At 46.9% G+C, this 11446-nt stretch overlaps 1 protein-coding gene across 13 annotated transcripts in view; it reads right to left on the bottom strand.

The window, feature by feature from the left end:
- WDR27 (WD repeat domain 27) overlaps positions 1-11440 on the bottom strand; it is a 237330-nt gene extending 225890 nt beyond the window's left edge. For 5 of the 13 annotated variants that reach the window (XM_055114369.2, XM_063605555.1, XM_055114363.2 and 2 more), the window contains exon 1: positions 10867-11440. The gene's annotated coding sequence lies outside the window, so the exon portion shown is untranslated. Of the gene's footprint in view, positions 1-1518 lie in introns of all 13 variants that reach the window. The other 8 variants (XM_055114371.2, XM_055114367.2, XM_057302657.2 and 5 more) reach the window with 4 other exon arrangements.
- Between the last annotated feature and the right edge of the window lie 6 nt (positions 11441-11446).

The following is an 11446-nucleotide window of genomic DNA, read 5'->3' on the forward strand; positions in this document are numbered from 1 at the left end:
ACATGGATCCATGGCCAGACTGCTAGGATGGAATCCTCTGTCTGAAGGACCCTTGATCAGACAGGAATTGCATAGAAAGAAAGAGCACTGTAGGGTGCTACTCATCAGCAGGACCTTCCGCTGCCTGCCTCCCAGCCCCTTGACTGAGAAGTCTGACATTCCAGTGCAAAGTGTGACCGCTCAGTACCACCTCTGTGCTGCGGGCGGGGCAGCAGTAACAATTTCCTGTGTGCAGGGGGGAGCAGAATTTCACAAGAGAAGTGAGGCAAAGGAGAATGGACCACTCGAGATCATCTTCTGAAAATACTTCAAAAGAGGCCGGGCACGGTCGCTCACGCCTGTAATCCCAGCACTTTGGGAGGCCGAGGCGGGCGGATCACGAGGTCAGGAGATCGAGATCATGCTGGCTAACACGGTGAAACCCCGTCTCTACTAAAAATACAAAAAATTAGCAGGATGTGGTGGCGGGCACCTGTGGTCCCAGCTACTCAAGAGGCTGAGGCAGGAGAATGGCGTGAACTTGGGAGGCAGAGCTTGCAGTGAGCCGAGATCGCGCCACTGCATTCCAGCCTGGGCAACAGGGCGAGACTCTGTCTCAAAAAAATTAAATTAAATTAAATTTTAAAAAAAGGTAATTTTTAAAGGCTTGAAAATTCTCAATATTTGGAGAAAAACAAAATAAAAGCATGTGTACATTATTTTAAAGCAAATTTGTCTCCAATTCACAATTTTTATCTCACTTTTTTTTTAATATTTGCAAAGATACTTTGAGTGTCATATGAAAATAGCTACACCTTCCAAAGCTACCACAGTTACTCAGTAGACTCTGTAACTTGAGCATGGCAGTAGGTGCTGGGCAGATGTGTCCTGAGGGAACAATACGAACCTGCTGCCACCAGATCCACTGCTTCCCAAAACATAAAACATCTTTGGAGACAGATGAAGAATACATAAAAAATTATAGTTGTTTCAAAAATGCTAATAATACACTCATCAAATTGTGATTGAGTTCCATCTTTTTCTTCAACATAAACTTTTGTTGTAGTATAATTATCTTATTCTCTTCTGTAATTCCTATAGAATTCAGCAGCATTTTACAAATAATAGTACTTGTATGCCAATTTGCAGTTTACAAACCACTTCTGTAGACATTAATAAGCAGGTTTCTATATATGAGTACATAGATTATCATTATTACAGTAACCCTTTAAAGTGGTTAGGCAAGAAGACGGCAGCTAGGAGACAGGACTAATGTGCATCTCCCACTAGGATGGACTGAAAGGCATGTGGATACTCATACTGTGAAGTTTTGTTCCAAGAACCACTGCAGGAATGTACCAAAAAAAATGAAAGAATTCACAGATCCTTTTAAAGAAGCAGCAGGCCACTGCAAATTCCATGAGACAGGCAAAAAACTGTGAGTTCCCAAAATGTGAGAGGGGGGAAAACTGCCTCCAAACAAACACCCCCACTGGGGAATCTAAAAATCAATATCACAGGAGAAGGATGTAACCTTACCTAGAGCTGAAGCATATTTAGGCAGCCAAGCGAAATATAAAAGTAGAAGCAGCAGTGAGAAGAGCCTTGTAGGCACTCCTAGTCTCCAGCTCCAGTCCAGGGAAGCCATCCCTGACTGTATCTCATAGGGGTCCTCCCTCAGAAAAGACAGCCAGAGGAATCAGGGAGAGGTCATAGGGTGAAAGAAGCTTCCAACTGAATTATGTGATAATTTAGACTGGGCATGAACTTCCTTGAGCAGAATCAGGAGTGGGTAAAAGGGAAGTGCTACAGATATGAGCACAGGAGCTGCCAACACTGTGGACAGATGGGGAGGGGCAAGACCTAAAAGCCAGCCATGCTCGTTTTCTCAGTGCAGAACTTATGGCCTGGGGCAGGGCTGAGTCCCACACACAGGCTGTCTGCATCTAAACCTGGTGCTGTTAGCTGGGCACTGTGGGAGCAAGACCAGCTTCACAAACTGCATGGGAGCTGGGTGAGGCCTTTCACTACCGGCTTTCCCCCACTTCCCTGGCAACCTATGTGATGCGTCAGACACAGCCATAATCCCCTCTGGAACATAACTCCGTTGGCCCAAGAGCCACTCCCACGTCTCCCACAGCAGCTGCAGCAAGCCCTGCCCAGGGAGACTCTGAGCCCAGATCCACCTAACCCTGCCCCCATCTGATGGTTTGTCTCTACCCACCCTGGTAGCCAAACACAAAAGACATAAACTCTTGGGAACCCTAAGGCCCTGCTCATCACCTGAGAAACCAGAATGCCTCCCCTCGCCAACTTAAGGAAAGCTTATATACCCCTTCTAACACAGCAGCTGATATTCTCTCGAAGAACTCCTGAGAAATTCATCACAAAATGATTATGACCTGGGTACAGTCATCTGGTTATCTAAAGTCAGGAAGAATGAAAGAATCTTTAGAGCTGTGAGACAAAAGCATCAGGTAATCTATAAAGGAAAACCTATCAGATTAACAGCTGACTTCTCAGCAGAAAATTTACAAGCCAGTAGGGATCGGGGTCATATCTTTACCCTCCTTAAACAAAATGATTGTCAGCTAAGAATTTTGTATCCAGCAAAATTAAGCTTCACAAATGAAGGAAAGATAAAGTCTTTTTTAGACAAATGCTGAGAGAATTTGCCACTACCAAGCTAGCACTACAAGAAATGGTAAAAGGAGTTCTAAATCTTGAAACAAAACCTTGAAATACACCAAAAAAGAACCTCCTTAAAACGTAAATCTCACAGGCCCTTAAACAATAACACAATGAAAAAAGGGTATTTAGGCAGGAACTAACATAATGAATAGAGCAGTACCCCACAGCTCAATACTAACACTGAATGTAAATGGTCTAAGTGCTCCACTGGAAAGATACAAAACGGCAGAATGGATAAAAATACACCAATCAAGTATCTGGTGTCTTCAAGAGACTCATGTAACACATAAGAACTCACATAAACTTAAGGTAAAGGAGAGGAAAAAGATATTCCACACAAATGGAAACAAAAAGCAAGCAGGAAAAGCTATTCTTACATAGGACAAAACAAATAGACTTGAAAGCAACAAGTTTAAAAAAAAAAAAGACAAAGAGGGACATTATACAATGATAAAAGGATTAGTCCAATAGGAAAATATCACAATCCTAAATATATACACACCTAACACAGAAGCTCCCAACTTCATAAAACAATTATGACTAGACCTAAGAAATGACATAGCAACACAATAATACTGGGGAATTTCAATACTCCACTGACAGCACTAGAAAGGTCATCAGAACAGAAAGTTAACAAAGAAAGAATGGACTTAAACTACACCGTAGAACAAATAAAATTAACATGTATTTGTGCCTTGTTAAATGCAACAGTCATGTCGGGCGCAGTGGCTCACATCTGTAATCCCAGCACTTTGGGAGGCCGAGGTGGGCAGATCACAAGGTCAGGAGTTTGAGACCATCCTGACCAACATGGTGAAACCCCCTCTCTACTAAAAATACAAAAATTAGCCGGGCGTGGTGGCAGGCGCCTGTAATCCCAGCTACTCAGGAGGCTGAGGCAGGAGTATCATCATTTTAACCTGGGAGGCTTAGTATGCAGTGAGCCAAGATTGCGCTGTTGCATTCTAGCCTGGGTGACAAAAGCGAAACTTTGTCTCAAAAAAATAAATAAATAAATAAGTCATCAACGCACGCACACAGAAACATTTCCACATACCCTGCTGGTAAAAGAATAAACTGACATAAACTTAACTATCTGGCAATCAAAAATTCTACTTTTATAAATTTATAACAAGTAAATCATTCTACCCTTCCCAAATGTATTTCTTCAAGGCTGTCCATCATAACATTGACTATAATATGAAATGTAGCAACGGTTCTTACATTGAGTGGAATACAATGCAGATGTTTTAAAAAATGACATTGAAAAATAAGTTTACTTCATGTCTCAGAAGAGAAAGCAAGCTCAACCTAACCCAATGGAGAGAAAAGGAGTTTAATGTGTAATTAAACAGTTAGCACATGACTGGCTACAGCAGCTTCACCGACACCGTCAGGACAGCCTCCTGGTCTCCCCAACCCTCAGCTCCACCTGTCTAGGTGCTGCTCATTGTCTGTTCCTATGCAGTGGCAAAAAGATGGGCGGCAGCACCCGAGTGTGGCCTCCCACCGTTGCAGGGCGCTGGGGAAGAAAGCATCTCTTTCCATTGATCCTTGAACATTTCTCATGAGTCTGGGCCAGTCTGAGACACTTTCCATGTTTGAATTAATCATGTAATCAGAAGGATGAAATGATGCCAAGAAGTCAGGCCTGGGACAGAGACCTCTCCACTGAGTCCCGGCCAGCAGAGGGAGAAGGGTGGTAGCCCAGAGGAAATCCAGGTGCTTTTGCCCAAACAGGATGTGGATGCTGAGACAACAAAAATAGTAATGCTTAGAAGTATAAAAATATCAAGAAGGGTAAACAAAAACTTTAATGGAATAAATATTTACAAATTTTAAACTTCTATTTTTCAAAAGATCATTGGTGCTGGAGCCTAAGAGCAGGGTTTAAACAAATGGACACTACATGTTATTTCTGAGCTAGGACCGATGGAAGCCAGTACGGGTTGGTTGCTGAAGAGGAATTTGAGGAATCAGGAGTGGCTCCTAGCTTTCTGGCCTGAACAACAAGAGACCCCACTTACTGAGCTGGGGAAGAACAGGTTTGGCAGGGGAGAAGCATAGATTCTGTTGTGGATACGTTATGTCAAATGCTGAAACATCAACTGTGGCTTCCTCTAGGCATTGCACCAAAATTTCTTTCAAGTAACTGTGGAAGAAACAGACATCGCTTCTCTAATCCACAGTGTGTCCATTTTAGAGGGTAACACTCAGAAAGCCATCTTGTTTCTCTCATTTCTAAATGATTACAGAGCACCCAGCGTTGCCCTTTTGCACCAATTACATAAAATAGTACCTATGAGCTGAATGGTGAGGAGTCTAAATACCCCAGGGCACGGTGGTGACAGAGTAACACTCTCCCTAAGATGTCTGCATGCTAATCCCCAGAACCTCTGCAAACATTAGGCTACACAGCCAAGGGAATTGAGGTTACTAATCAGATGGGCTTCAGAAGAGAGATTATCCTGGATTCTCTGGGTATATTCAATTTAAATACTTTCCTTAACTAAGCTAGAGAGAGAAGAGTTGGGATGATGATGCACTGTGAGAAGGACTCAACCTGCTGTGGTTACCGGCTCTCAAGACAGAAAAAGGACCCAGGACCTGAGGCCTGTGCTGGCCCTAGAAGCTGGAAAAGGCACAGAAAGGAGTTTTCACCCGAAGACTCTGGAAGGAGCCAGCCCCAATGCCACCCTGATTTTAGCAGTTTGAGACCCATTTTGGATTTGTGACCTCCAGAACCGTAAGATAATCCATTTGCGCTGTTTTAAACCACCAAATCTGCATTAGTTTGTCACAGCAGAATTAACAAACGAATACAAGTGCCTACAAAATGAAAACTGTAGAAACGAAATGACAATTCCCTGCATACGTCTACCCAGTGATCTGTGTCCTATCGGGACTGAACCCTGAAGTAAGACTAGAACAAGCAATCAACAGCAAGAGTCCAGGGTGACCCAAGGGTTGAGATGGTGCTAGGAGATCTTGGGAAGAATGGCGCAGTGAAGCTTACGAGGAAGAAGTTAAGGTATGGGCAGTTGTGAAGCAAGAGATCACATACACACATGCATGCACACACACAAAATCTCACACCTGTATACACACATGCACACAAAGAATCCCACACATGCACCCAAACGAGCACACACGTATGCCTGCACACATATAAAAAGCTGTCCGATCAAAACGGGTTTGGTGAAAGGTTTGGGGTCAGAGAGTCCACGGTCATAGGAGAAAGACAATCCGAAGACCTGAAGACCTCTTCCATGCCTGAAGCACAGGACCCCTTCATGTCTTAAAAACAAAAGCAGACGCCAGGCACAGTGGCTCACGCCTGTATTCCCAGCACTTTGGGAGGCTGAGGCGGGTGGATCACGAGGTCAGGAGTTCAAGAACCAGCCTGGCCAACATAGTGAAGCCCCATCTCTACTAAAAATACAAAAATTAGCTGGGCATGGTGGCACGTGCCTGTAGTCCCAGCTACTTGGAAGGCTGAGGCGGGAGAATCACTTGAACCCGGGAGGCGGAGGTTGTGGTGAGCCAAGATTGTGCCACTGCACTCCAGCCTGCACGACAGAGCGAGACCCTGTCTCAAAAACAAACAAAAGCAAAAACAACAAAAAACTATCTCCTGACACCCAACGTCTGATATCACTGGAATTATTTCCAAAATAAAGACAGTGTGGGCGGCAAGCCACCCAGGTGCCAAGGCAAGAGACCGAGGACACGAGCTGTTCCAGTATAATAAAATATAAAACAAGAATGGTTATACCAGATATAGATCTTAGATATGATTATATATGAATATCATTAATCATTAGTTTGTAGCAATTACTCTTTATTCCAATATTATAATAATACTCGCTCTATAACCATAACCTAGGAAAAACCAGGCCACACAGAGATAGGAGCTGAGGGGACATAGTGAGGAGTGACCAGAAGACAAGAGTGCGAGCCTTCTGTTATGCCCAGACAGGACCACCACAGGGCTCCTTGGTCTAGCGGTAACGCCAGCATCTGGGAAGATGCTCTTTGCCAGGTGGACCGAGGTCTAGCGGTAGCCTCAGTGTCAAGGAAAAACACTTGCTACTTAGCAGACCGGGAAAGGGAGTCTCCCTTTCTCCCGGGGAGTTTAGAGAAGACTCTACTCCTCTACCTCTTGTGGAGGGCCCGACATCAGTCAGGCTCGCCCACTGTAATCCGGAGGCCTAACCATCTCCCTGTGATGCTGTGCTTCAGTGGTCACGCTCCTAGTCCGCCTTCAGGTTCCATCCGGTACACCTGGTTCTGCCTTCTAGATAGCAGTAGCAAAATTAGTGAAAGTACTAAAAGTCTCTAATAAGCAGAAATAACGATGTAAGTTGTTTCTCTCTGTCTCCTCTCTCTGCCTTGGCTGCCAGGCAGGGAAGGGCCCCCTGTCCAGTGGACACGTGACCCACGTGGCCTTACCTATGGCCTCTCCTTATTCTGCCCCTTTGTCTTGTATCCAATAAATATCAGTGCAGCCTGGCATTTGGGGCCACTACTGGTCTCCGTGACTTGGTGGTAGTGGTCCCCCAGGCCCAGCTGTCTTTTATCTCTTTGTCTTGTGTCTTTATTTCTACACTCGTCTCCGCGCACGGGGAGAGACCCACTGACCCTGCGGGCTGGTCCCTACAGGCAGAATATGAATGTGCTTGCATTTCCTGATGAGTGCATAGTAAAGAAATAACACCATGACTCACTAGTATCAAGAGTTCACAGAAACAATGGTGTGAAGCCAAGGAGGGAAGGAAGCCTTGTCAGGACACATAAGCCACCTTGACGAGGAAGCACCAGCCTGCACTCAGAATTTCTGGGTCAGTCTGGCCCCAGTGTGCACGAGCTGATGTCCCACCTCTCCAGCTGCCCAACACCTCTGTTCCTCGGTGTTCTCAGCTTCAATGCCTACCTCTGCCTCAGTGTACTCGGCTTCAATGCCTACCTCTGCCTCAGTGTACTCGGCTTTAATGCCTACCTCTCCTGCCTCTCCTGCTCCATGGCAGGGTGGTACAGACAGGGATGAGGGAGGGTCTGGTGCAGGCAGAAACATCGTCAGGGACACACTGACACACACACACACATACACACACGTGTCCGCGTCGAGGACATGAGTCCAGGGCAGCTAATTGAAGTGCAACCTATCCTCCCATTGAACAGAGGTCAGATGGCCCTTAAAATCATTTGTGTAAAAAGTTATTTTTCTATATGTTAAAATATTCATTTTTCTATTTCTGTGGTCTGGCAGTTTTCCCCAAGCTCTTTCTGCTTCTTCCCTGGAGCCACTAAGAACATGGCTGGACCACATTTCCAGCCTCTGAAGTCGCGGGCAGCCGTGCACCAATTTGTGGTCTGGAAAGCACACCATGCATGCACAGGCTTGGTCCTGTCACAGCCCGTGCACAGCCCTTCATGCTGGAGGCGGAGGGCTCCGAAGGCTGAGGAGAGGGGCCACGGTGGTGGCACCTGGCAGCCTGTGCTGCTCCCACTAAAGGGTGATCAGGACACCAGGCTGGACTGTTGTGTAAGCAAGAGAGAAACATTTAGTGCATGAAGCTGAGGTCACTTCTGTCAGCCTACCTTGACTGATGTGGGTACCTTGAAGCAGGATGCTTCAGTGACACTGTAGGATGTTGCTGAGTGACTGATGGGGCACAGAAACAAATTCAGGAGGGGAAAAGCTCAAGACTCACGTTAGGCAGTGACAAACAGGTTCAACTGCAACAACCTGTAATAACGCAGAAAACTGACCACAGGCTTACTCATCCTGCAGCCCTACAGGAAATTATTGCAAAGAATACGCATTAGCAGCCAACACACGGAATTGGACTAGAGAACTGGCTGGTGTGCAAGCGGAATGGACAGGAAAAGAAAGTACGAAGAGCAGGGACTGCAGCACTGCGAAACCTGAGTGCCCTGAGAGGCTGCAGAGAGGGACGAAGGACCATCATGTCTTGGCCTTTCAGCAAAGATCTGACCTAGGATGGCTACCTTCCCACTCAAGCCTTTGTTCCACACAACCTCAGGGTATCAGCTGCCCAGGAGACCAAAAGAAAATAAAGTCAGGCTTGAACAGTAGACACAGGAAGAATGACAATGGCATCACCAGCACACAGAGCTGACGAGGTACACGCAGACCAGAAGCTGCTGGGCTCGTGAGGACACGATGAAGCCTAAGAAGTATCAAGCAAAGAACAGAATAAGGGCACACGGTGGGCTCAGGGCTGACTGCCTGGTCCCCACTGCCATGCTCCAGGAGTGAACTATGGCAGCCTTCCAAGACAGCATCCTCATAGCCACATCAGATGAGACCGTGGAGGAAAAGGACCAAGGGTAGAATCAAGGGCCTCAGAAAACAAGCCAGGCACAGTGGCTCACATCTGCAATCCCAGCACTTTGTGGGGCCGAGGCAGAAGGATCACTTGAGCCCAGGAGTTCAAGACCAGCCTGGGCAACATAGTGAGACCCTGTCTCTACTTTAAAAAAAAAAAAGTAGTCAGGTGTGGCAGTGCATGCTTGTAGCCCCAGCTGCTGGGGAGGCTGAGGTGGGAGGATCGTTTGAGCCATGGAGGTTGAAGCTATAGTGAGCTGTGATCGTGCCACTCTACTTCAACCTGGACAACAGAGTGACATCCTGTCTCAAAGGAAAGAAAAAGAACAATGGACAAGGGAATTCCTCCCAGATAGCAGAATCAGGGTCTAGTTGGGAAATTCCTCCCACCTCCACCCCAGCATCACTTCAAAACTGCTATAGACCAGTGTCTGCCATGTGTCTCCCTTTTCCAAAAGGGAGATGGTTACAAAAACCATGGTCATATTTAACCACTGCATTTTAGTGGGGAGAGCAACTAGTTTGTCTTCTTAGTCCACAGGGCTCTGGACCACGAGGAACCACAGCCAGGCCTGATGGAGAGAACTGTGCAATCCTGAGAAATGTTCTGTGCTGCACTAGGCACCTTGACAGTGTCCCCCTTGGGGTGGGGAGAGTGTGTTCTCCATGTGGGATCAAGAGTGGAGCAGAGATCTGGTCACCAGAAGAGAGACTACGGTAAGTGCTGTTCCTTTTCCACTAAGCCACTTCCCTTTCCTTCTAGACACAGAACTAAACTACATTCCCTAGCTTCCCTTGCAATTAAGTGCAGCCATGTCGTCGTTGAGTGCCTGGCCCATAAATCCCTCCTGCACTGCCTCTCTTCTTTCCCCACCCACTGGCTAAATGCGGAGAATTCAGAGGGCCTAAGGAAGAAAACCACAACATGGAAGAATTTTAGGCTGCAGCTTGCAGAGAGCTGCCCAAAGGAATCGTCTGACTAGAAACCGCTACACAGGACTGTGTGAGCAAGAAACATGCAACTGTTCTATTGGGGTGAATTGCTACAGCACTTAACCTACCTCCACTAATATAAATTGTTTAACATTTTTTTAAATTACAAAAGCAATACAATACAAAACATTTAAACAATGCAGAAATAATAAAGTTTTTTTATCCCTACCTCCTCTCCCTGCTGTGCCAACCCTAGGGGATAATCAGTGTCATAGGATATCCCCAGGAATATCCATGTACATACATGCACAGAACAAGTCAGGGAAAATAAACTAAATTTATTATTTTAGTGAGATTCTAGTGCACCTAACACTAGGTAAGCACTTCAGGAAAAGGCAGTGACAAGTGATTGCTAAAGATACCATAGTCTTAAAGTCAGTAAACACAAGGCAGTAATCCCAGATAAACTGGAAGCTGTAGAGTTAATACTCCTTTACTGGTACAGAGCAGTGTGTGTAAATTATAGAAATACTACTCGAGGAGTACCACTGATAAAATCCTATGCATTTCCGTTTTTTTAATGTACATACGAATATTTTTAAAAAGAGAAAATTACTCCCTTCTGATTAGAAAAGATCGAAATTTTTCTCTTTTAGTGATAATCAAGTCAGAAACTTGCTGTTTGGCTCGAGTTGGGAAAACCTAGCCTGGTAGTTACCACGCAGGGTGAAAGGCCAGTGGGGCATAATTAACGAGCCCTCAGGGTCCACACTCCCGCCCTCGGAGCTCAGAACCGACGGGAGGTGCAGGAGGCCGGGCATTTCTACAGCCTTGGTTCGTTCCTAAACTACTGAATCTTTAAAGAGGTCTGAGTGCTCCTTATACACAGCTGCTTTAATTAAAATAACCACCTGCGCCCTTTTCCTCCGAACTCCACATGCGATCAGTTCTCAAAGCGCCGATCCTGCGCCATCGCGCCACGGCCGCCCGGATGCTCCGGCCCGACTTGTGCCCCGAATTCCCCTGGAGACCCTCGCACTAGCACGGCGTCAGGAGGAGGCTTCGGGTGACGAGACAGCGGGCAACGGCTCTGGTCCAGAGCGCGCGTCTCCGCCGTTGGGAGCGGTCACGGCGGAACCCTCAAATCGCCCCCTTTCCTAGAGACCTCAGCGGAGCCGCGAGCAACCGCGCAGCCCGCGCGCTCCAGCCCTGCGCCCTAGGCACACGCCCCAGAGCAGCAGCTCGGGTTCGGCGCCGACTCCGCGCCGAGAGCAGCCCGCTAGGGGAGGACTCACAGCACCCAGCTCCCAGGAGGGCACGCAGAGGACTCGCGAGCCACACTCCGCCCCACGCTCGCCGCTATGGTTACTTGCCAGCCGACCCACGCGAGCCGCTATGGTTACTAGCCCGCCGCCCCTCGCGCCCACGCCCCTTTCGCTATCTCGCGACAGCTGGCGAAGCCTCGCTTCCGGCCGGCTCACTTACGGACCT

Source organism: Pan paniscus, chromosome 5, assembly GCF_029289425.2.
Source record: "Pan paniscus chromosome 5, NHGRI_mPanPan1-v2.0_pri, whole genome shotgun sequence".
Classification (NCBI taxonomy): domain Eukaryota; kingdom Metazoa; phylum Chordata; class Mammalia; order Primates; family Hominidae; genus Pan; species Pan paniscus.